The following is a 7,520-nucleotide window of genomic DNA, read 5'->3' as shown; positions in this document are numbered from 1 at the left end:
CCACAAATACCCACCTACACTGAGGACAGTGTTCAGCAGTTACCTACCTACACTCCCAAAAAGATTATATCAAACTCCGCACAGACACCGAACCTGAGTCACCTCTCGCGTCCCTGTCACATCTGGCCAACACCACCGTGGAGGCGGGTCCTTCCGCCGCACGCGGCCACACCTTCTCAAGAGATCACGTCTCTCGCAGTCCCATTGTCTCACAGTCGACATGCTCTGTAGGTGTTCGCACGCTTATGGATTCCATTCCACGGAGAAAGTGCCATGGTCTTCAGCGCTTAAATTGATTTGTGATAAACCGGGGAGCACCCTGCCAAGAGGTGAGCCTAGCGTTAATATAGCCCGTTTAGTTCGTTACTTTGTTTGTCAGAAATGTAAATACCTTCATCGATTTATTTAACTTTTTAGCTTTAACATTACGAAATGTGGACCAGAGAAGGAACCTTAATATTCTAATAGTAAATGCAACCAAAACTGCTATCTTTCATTTCTTACATTTATTACATTCCTTTTCTGACGCCTCAGTGATATGATTATAAATGGAACTATATTTCTTTGTAACAAAATTCCTTGAAACGGCGTCGTGTTTAAAAAATATAATTCACGCTTGTCATCTTTGGTAAAGACCATCACATGTTGATTTCATCAATGCATTTCTTGCATTGGCTGACTATCATTACTCGAGTGTTCTATCGTGATTGTTCTGATGTGTGCACCAAAGAACCGTACATTTGAGCCTAAACAAATTACTATTGTTAATCGTATCACTTTACAATCCTGACCGCCTCTGTGGTCTAGTGGTAGAGCGTCCTCCAGGAGAGCGGAAGGTCCGGGGTTCAATCCCTGGCCGCGTCATACCAAAAGACGTTAAAATATGGTACTTGTTGTTACCCTGTCTGGCGCTCGGCATTAAGGGGCTAAAACAAGGACTGGTCGGTTCGGAGTCAGTATACTGTGTCTGAGTGGGATATTCATGTTAAACTGCGGCATGGTATCTAAGTGGGCTAGCACTATAAATCGGCATCAGTCCGGCCTAGTACAAGCAGCCACACAAACACACACACGTAACTGCTCGTCGCTATATAAGTGCAATAATCTTGGACGCGACGTTAAACCCCATTCCACCACCCACCACTTTACAATCCTAAACCAGAATGTTTCTGACTGGGAAAAATATGGGGAAAATTATATGTATAGACATCTAGACGAGAAGCCTTCCGAAAGCTCCAAAACCAGTTTTATTTGACGAAAAATCTAATTCTGAAGAAACTTAATTCACTTTATTTTCATATATGAATTTCATATACTTTGTTTGCATGTGTTTTTTCTGAGTGCCTGTTTGGTCCGACGTGTGTATGCCCAGTCGTGAGTGTTGGATTAATATGAATGGATTTTCCCGTGCAGAATGGGGTTTAGAGTGACGCATTGGGTTGTGCGAACGATGTGTTCAGTAATCCATATCACGACGATGTTTTTAACTATGTGTCTATTTGATTTACTCTCACGCCTGGTATCAAAGCGTCCATATCGTCTTTCTAAATGGTACAACGGTGCTTTGACAATGAGTGTTAGATTGTGACACCATGTATTTCAATAACAGATTTAGACGATGCATGTAAAACGGCCATCGCTGCATCCGGCGTTAGGAGATGTGGCGAATGGCATCAGGGTATTGTGTTGCACTGGCGCACGCAGTCGTAACTGTTGAGTTGTGTTGGCGAATATGTGCTTAATCGCTGGCCTTCAGACTTATATGGGTTTATGGACTTGATCTGCTGGCATTCAGAGTTTGTGTAAAGAAATATGGCCTTGGTCTGCTGGCATTTAGAGTTTGTGTTGGGGCGTATGGTCAAGGACTGCTAGCTTTCACAGTTAATGTTACGACGATGGCCTTAGACTTCCAGCATTCACAGTTTGTATTGAGGTATATATGGTCTGGGGCTTTGAAAGGCGACTATGTTTGTCGTAAGAGGCGACTAACGGGATCGGGTGGTAAGGTACGCTGACTTGGTTGATGCATGTCATCGATCCCAATTGCGTGGATAGATGCTCATGATGTCAATCACTGGAATGTCTGGTCCAGACAACAAACAAACAAACTAATTTTCACAGTTATACGGTACAGGGCTACTGCACTCCATAGTGTAAGAAAATCTCAAGTTCCATGCGGATCACCTGTCGCAAGATTTGTATGCCTTTATATGAATACAGTCCATCCTAATACTAACACGGTTACACGCTCGAAGAACTGTAACACGAACAGCTTCTAAACAAATGCTTTTCTGTCAAAGAGTGTTTGATTTTGTGCTTGCGATAAGAGAAAAATAGAAATTTTGTTCACACCGTCAGGAACAAATATAGTTCATATTTTGTAAGATCACGGGGTAGAATAGGTCTTTAGCGACCAATACTTGCCGTAAAAGGCGACTATGCTTGTCGTAAAAGGCGATTTACGGGATCGGGTGGTCAGGCTCGCTGACTTGGTTGATACATTTCATCGATCCAAATTGCTCGATTATTTTACAGACCGCCGTCATATAGCTGGAATATTGCTGAGTGCGGCGTTTAACAACAAACAAAGAAATCATATTTTGTAGTCTCCGGTGGACTCGAGTAAATGCGAGATGTGACTACTTCCGTTAATAGTCTGTTGTGCGATTTCAATGAAGATGATCTGCCAGATGGCTCAGTGATGTATTCTCTAGGTGATATACAAACTTGTAATAATGACTGTCAGAGCATCAGGGACACATCGTCGCCAGCACCCGGTGTCCGCGATCTGACTTGACACCAAAAGCGCGTGTCAGAAGAGACGACCTATGAACACCATCGGAAGGGCAGGTCAGGGGAGGCATCATGCGAACACCTTCGAAAGGACAGGTCAGGGAGGCATCATGCGAACACCTTCGAAAGTACAGGTCAGGGGAGGCATCATGCGAACACCTTCGAAAGAACAGGTCAGGGAGGCATCATGCGAACACCTTCGAAAGAACAGGTCGGGGAGGCATCATGCGAACACCTTCGAAAGGACAGGTCAGGGGAGGCATCATGCGAACACCTTCGAAAGGACAGGTCAGGGGAGGCATCATGCGAACACCTTCGAAAGGACAGGTCGGGGAGGCATCATGCGAACACCTTCGAAAGGACAGGTCAGGAGGCATCATGCGAACACCTTCGAAAGTACAGGTCAGGGGAGGCATCATGCGAACACCATCGGAAGGGCAGGTCAGGGGAGGCATCATGCGAACACCTTCGAAAGGACAGGTCAATGGAGATATCACGAGAACACAGTCGGATGAGACCTAATGAGAACATCAGCAGTAGGCCAAGACATGGATGATTTATAGAGTACCTGGTGTCATTTGCGTTGTTCTGCTTATGTCATCAGTTGTCGGGGGCACGGGTGGCCCAGTTGTCCTAGGCGCTGCGATTCTCTGTGCAGAGTTGCGTCCCTTGGGCACGCCAGAAACCTATGATTGTGGGTTCGAATCCCGGTTCGCTCAGATTATGTTTCTAGGTTTGTCAGCACCATACCCGTGCTGGTGGGTTTCACCGAAGTGGTAAACGTCTTAGACCTGCATCACTTCGGGCTTTCCATCCACATTAAGCTGACACGCCGTGATATAACTGGAATACTGTTAAAAGCGGCGTTAAACCCAACTCACTCACTCACTCACTCACTCATCAGTTGTCAGTGAATTTGGTTGCAGGGCGTGTACAACAGTATTGGATCATATCACCACGTGATGAGGAATGATGCGGGTCTTAGATATTTACGATTTTGATGAAACCAACGAGTCTGATGTTGACATACCGTGAAACATAATCAGGACGAATCTGGAATTTGAACCCACGATCCTTAGTTTCTGGCAGGCCAGAGGGTCGCATCTCTGTGCATCAAATTGTCTCGCAACCCTTTCCCCTATCATGTCCTTTGATATTTAATCTGTTATCAGCTTTCGCCTCTCTTGCATTTTGCGTTCCAGAGATAGCATTTAGCAACTATCTATACCAACGTTGCTGACGACAAAACGTTGTCATTTGGATTCAAACTCGGAAAAAGGATCAAGCCCTCCATCCCAAAGTCGTTTGTCTTGATGTCACTGAAAGCTTCTCCTCCCCTCCTCTTTAATTACAGACTCCCCGTTCGTTTTGTTTCCAAATAGGTCTGTAACGATGTGAAACTTTAACCATATTTGTCACGCACACAATAACGCTACCTTCCAGTAGAAGGCCTTGCATTCCTGGTCAATGTATTGATTAGATGCCAGGGCCTAATATCCAACCTTCTTTTGTTCATCTCACAGTTTTTAACCATCCTGAACTTTCTTTGATTAATAGCAGGTTTTATTAAGGAAATAAATTCTCCCTGAAAGATTGTCATGTCAAGCCATTTAACTCTTCAGTGTCCTCGGTTAGTTAAAATATCAGTCATTATACATTTTATTGGATCATAAGAGACGTTAACTAGTAGGGGTTAAGTCCAAACGTCGTTCTTATGATACCTCAATGATGTTTTCTCCACAACTTGTTCTGATACCCAATGAATACACAACGTACCACATGTTTTGTCCCTGTTTTCATTTAAAACGAATTTAACTCATGGTGCTTAAAACGTTTCAGGCAGATAGTGTTTTTCGCTATGAAGCAATGTAATACACGATGAATGTGCGATGTTATTGAGACAATCAGACCTTAACAGCAAACATGCTTGTTGATCGCAAAACCTGGGGCAAGTAATGAATCTCTCTGACATGCGAAATTCGTGTTGTTATGAAGATTGATTACAGTAAAATAGAGACACGAGTCTGTTACAAGATGCCGTGATGCAAACGATACAGGAGTAAAATGCAGTCGTGCTTGAACACAACTTTTATAACAGGCCCCTTCTAAATTGGTTGGCAACAAGAACGTCAGCATGTTAATAAGAGGTGAGTTGAAATGGGGTTTAACGTCGCGGCCAAGATTATTGCACTTATGTATGTGTATGTACGTGTGTGTGTGTTTGTGTGGCTGCTTGTACTAGTCCGGACTGATGCCGATTTATAATGCTAGCACACGGAGATACCATGCCGCAGTTTAACATGAATACCCCACTCAGACACAGTATACTGACTCCGAGCCGACCAGTCTTTGTTTTAGCCCCTTAATGCCGAGCGCCAGACAGGGTAACAACAAGTACCATTAACGTCTTTTGGTATGACGCGGTCGGGGATCGAACCCCGGACCTTCCGCTCTCCTGGCGGACGCTCTACCACTAGACCAAGGAGGCGGTCCATGTTAATAAGAACATATAATAGGGTGGTCCAGTCATCCAAGGCGCCGTGTGTAGAATTACCTCCCTTAGCCACACCAGGACCCGTGGCTTTTGGCTTTCGAATTCGTACTGATCATTAAGATCAGGGCCCCGTTCCACAAAGCGATCTTATCGCTAAGACTCTCATAAACCTGAGACAATCGTTTATTGAACGGTGTCATGGTGAGCATTAACATTGACAACAATACTAAAAAAATATTGAGATAACATTTTCTATTAGACATTAAAATACACTGTGGTATATAATCTGGTTGGATATTATATACAAGGTATACATTTCAGTCTAACAAATACTTTCTTTTGCCCTGCAGTTTTTAAGTAACATTGTGTGGGCGACACCTTCCGACGATCACAGGCCATCACCAGCATTTTGCTTCCGCTTTTGAATAGCTGCCTCTAAGAGGGGGGGGGGGGGGGGGGGGGGGGGGGGGGGGGGGTTGATATGCTGTCCTGTCTTATATAAATATTCTCGGGGGAACATACATTGTATGTCCCTGTGCGTCAATGTTACTTCATCTGTACCCTGTAATTCTATCCCACAAAAGGTCTTTGAAACAAGCATCTCTTGAAGGACACAAGACCTGAACGACAATCAATTCGGTTACGCCCTCAAAGTCTCACCCAACTCTCGTTTCAAATATCATAGGTCACTTCCGCCGTGATCCGATCAGTGCTGATGGCGGCTCTGAAACGCTATCATACAAGCTCTCATAATATCTGCCGCAGTAATGGGGACGGTTTTCGATCTTTGAACTTTGCTTGAGTTATAATGAATTAAAGACCGGGAAACTTGTCACAGAAAACATCAAAGAAACGAGTTGAAGGGACAGGAAAGTTGGTGTGTAAACGCCCTGGAAAACGGGTTTTTTTTTAACATTTATTTTTTCTTCTCGTTTTCTGTCAAACCTGAAGCTTACCGTGAAGGAAAATATTTAAATTCTGCGAAAGCTCAGCATTTAAAAATGATCTTTGGAATACTTTCCCTTTTATTCAATTCGCGGAATCGGTAGTATTAACCCTTCATCGAAAAGAAGAGACAGAATAGTAGTTAGGTGTGACGAACACGTAACTTTTATACCTTATAGTATGGATGATGCAAAACATTTTCTTTCTACTAAATGTTGATGAAGCAGATGGATATGTGTACAGAAAGTGTAACTTTTTTTAAGAATTATAAATGAACGTTTTTGGAATTGTATTCATATCATTCGGTTTGTCGAATTTATATACATAAAATCGTATTAAACGCATTGGAGTGAGTGCCGCTTTGAATAGTATCCAGTAATACAACGGCGTGTCAGCTTCATGTGGGAGGAAAGCCCGGAGTGATGCAGGTCTCAGATGTTTACCACTTCAGTCAAGACAAGGTTTCATCTTTTTTCCAAATCTTCAATATCCATGTCAGCATATTCTCTTTCCCCTTTGGCCTTTCCCCACTGTACTTCTTTCCCCGCCTTCTTCCTTCCTACCTTAAAGAATATTAGCTTCGCTAAACTCCTGAGGTCGAGATTCCATTCGGCTGACGAGCAACACAGCCAGCAATTGGTACCAGTCATTTTTCCACCTGACAAAACCAATGATTTTATATGATCCGATGGTCGTTATCTGGACTGGTGATTGCTAAAATCTATGTATGGCGATGTCGGTTGTAATCTTGTGTCGCAGATGACAAGGTGTAGAGACGTCGAGAATACCATGGGAACAAATAACACGTGACTATATGACTGGCTGGCGAAATCACAGGGCAACTATGGAGGTCCTATCTTTCCCTTAGGCTGTCTTGATTAACACTTTGCTGCACGTTGAGAACTTAGTATTCATGAAATTGGCCTATAAGAACCTTTAACTAAAGTCTGGACTTTGTACAATGCTGTATTTGTAAGTTGAAAATTACCTTCGTTTATATGGACTACGGCGCAGGCATATCTATTACAACATAGATGGATTGGATGGAAATGAAACGCGGAGGTGATGAGGGGCAGGATTGGGAGGAGGAGGTCTTTTAAATGAAGGGTTTTTTATGTAAGTGATGATGAAGTTAAAGTCGTCGCATCAGTCAGACTCGCATCGTGGTTTTACATTCAAGGTGAGTGAGTTGAGTTTTAGGCCTCTTTTAGCAATATTCCGCAATATCACGGCTGAGGACACATGTGCAAGCTCGTTCCAAGCGCGTGACACCTTCGTTACACTCTCG

General features: G+C 43.5%; 1 protein-coding gene across 1 annotated transcript in view; it reads left to right on the top strand.

Annotated features, from left to right (window-relative positions):
• Nucleotides 1–291: 291 nt before the first annotated feature.
• The window catches only part of LOC139450684 (transmembrane protein 272-like), a 42,240-nt gene continuing 35,011 nt past the window's right edge, over nucleotides 292–7,520 (top strand). Inside the window, exon 1 of the mRNA XM_071232488.1 lies at nucleotides 292–329. The gene's annotated coding sequence lies outside the window, so the exon portion shown is untranslated. The remainder of the gene's footprint in view (nucleotides 330–7,520) is intronic.

This window comes from Haliotis cracherodii, unplaced genomic scaffold, assembly GCF_022045235.1.
Source record: "Haliotis cracherodii isolate W230 unplaced genomic scaffold, xgHalCrac1.p SCAF_8, whole genome shotgun sequence".
Classification (NCBI taxonomy): Eukaryota; Metazoa; Mollusca; class Gastropoda; order Lepetellida; family Haliotidae; genus Haliotis; species Haliotis cracherodii.
This window is presented reverse-complemented; position numbering and strand designations above follow the sequence as displayed.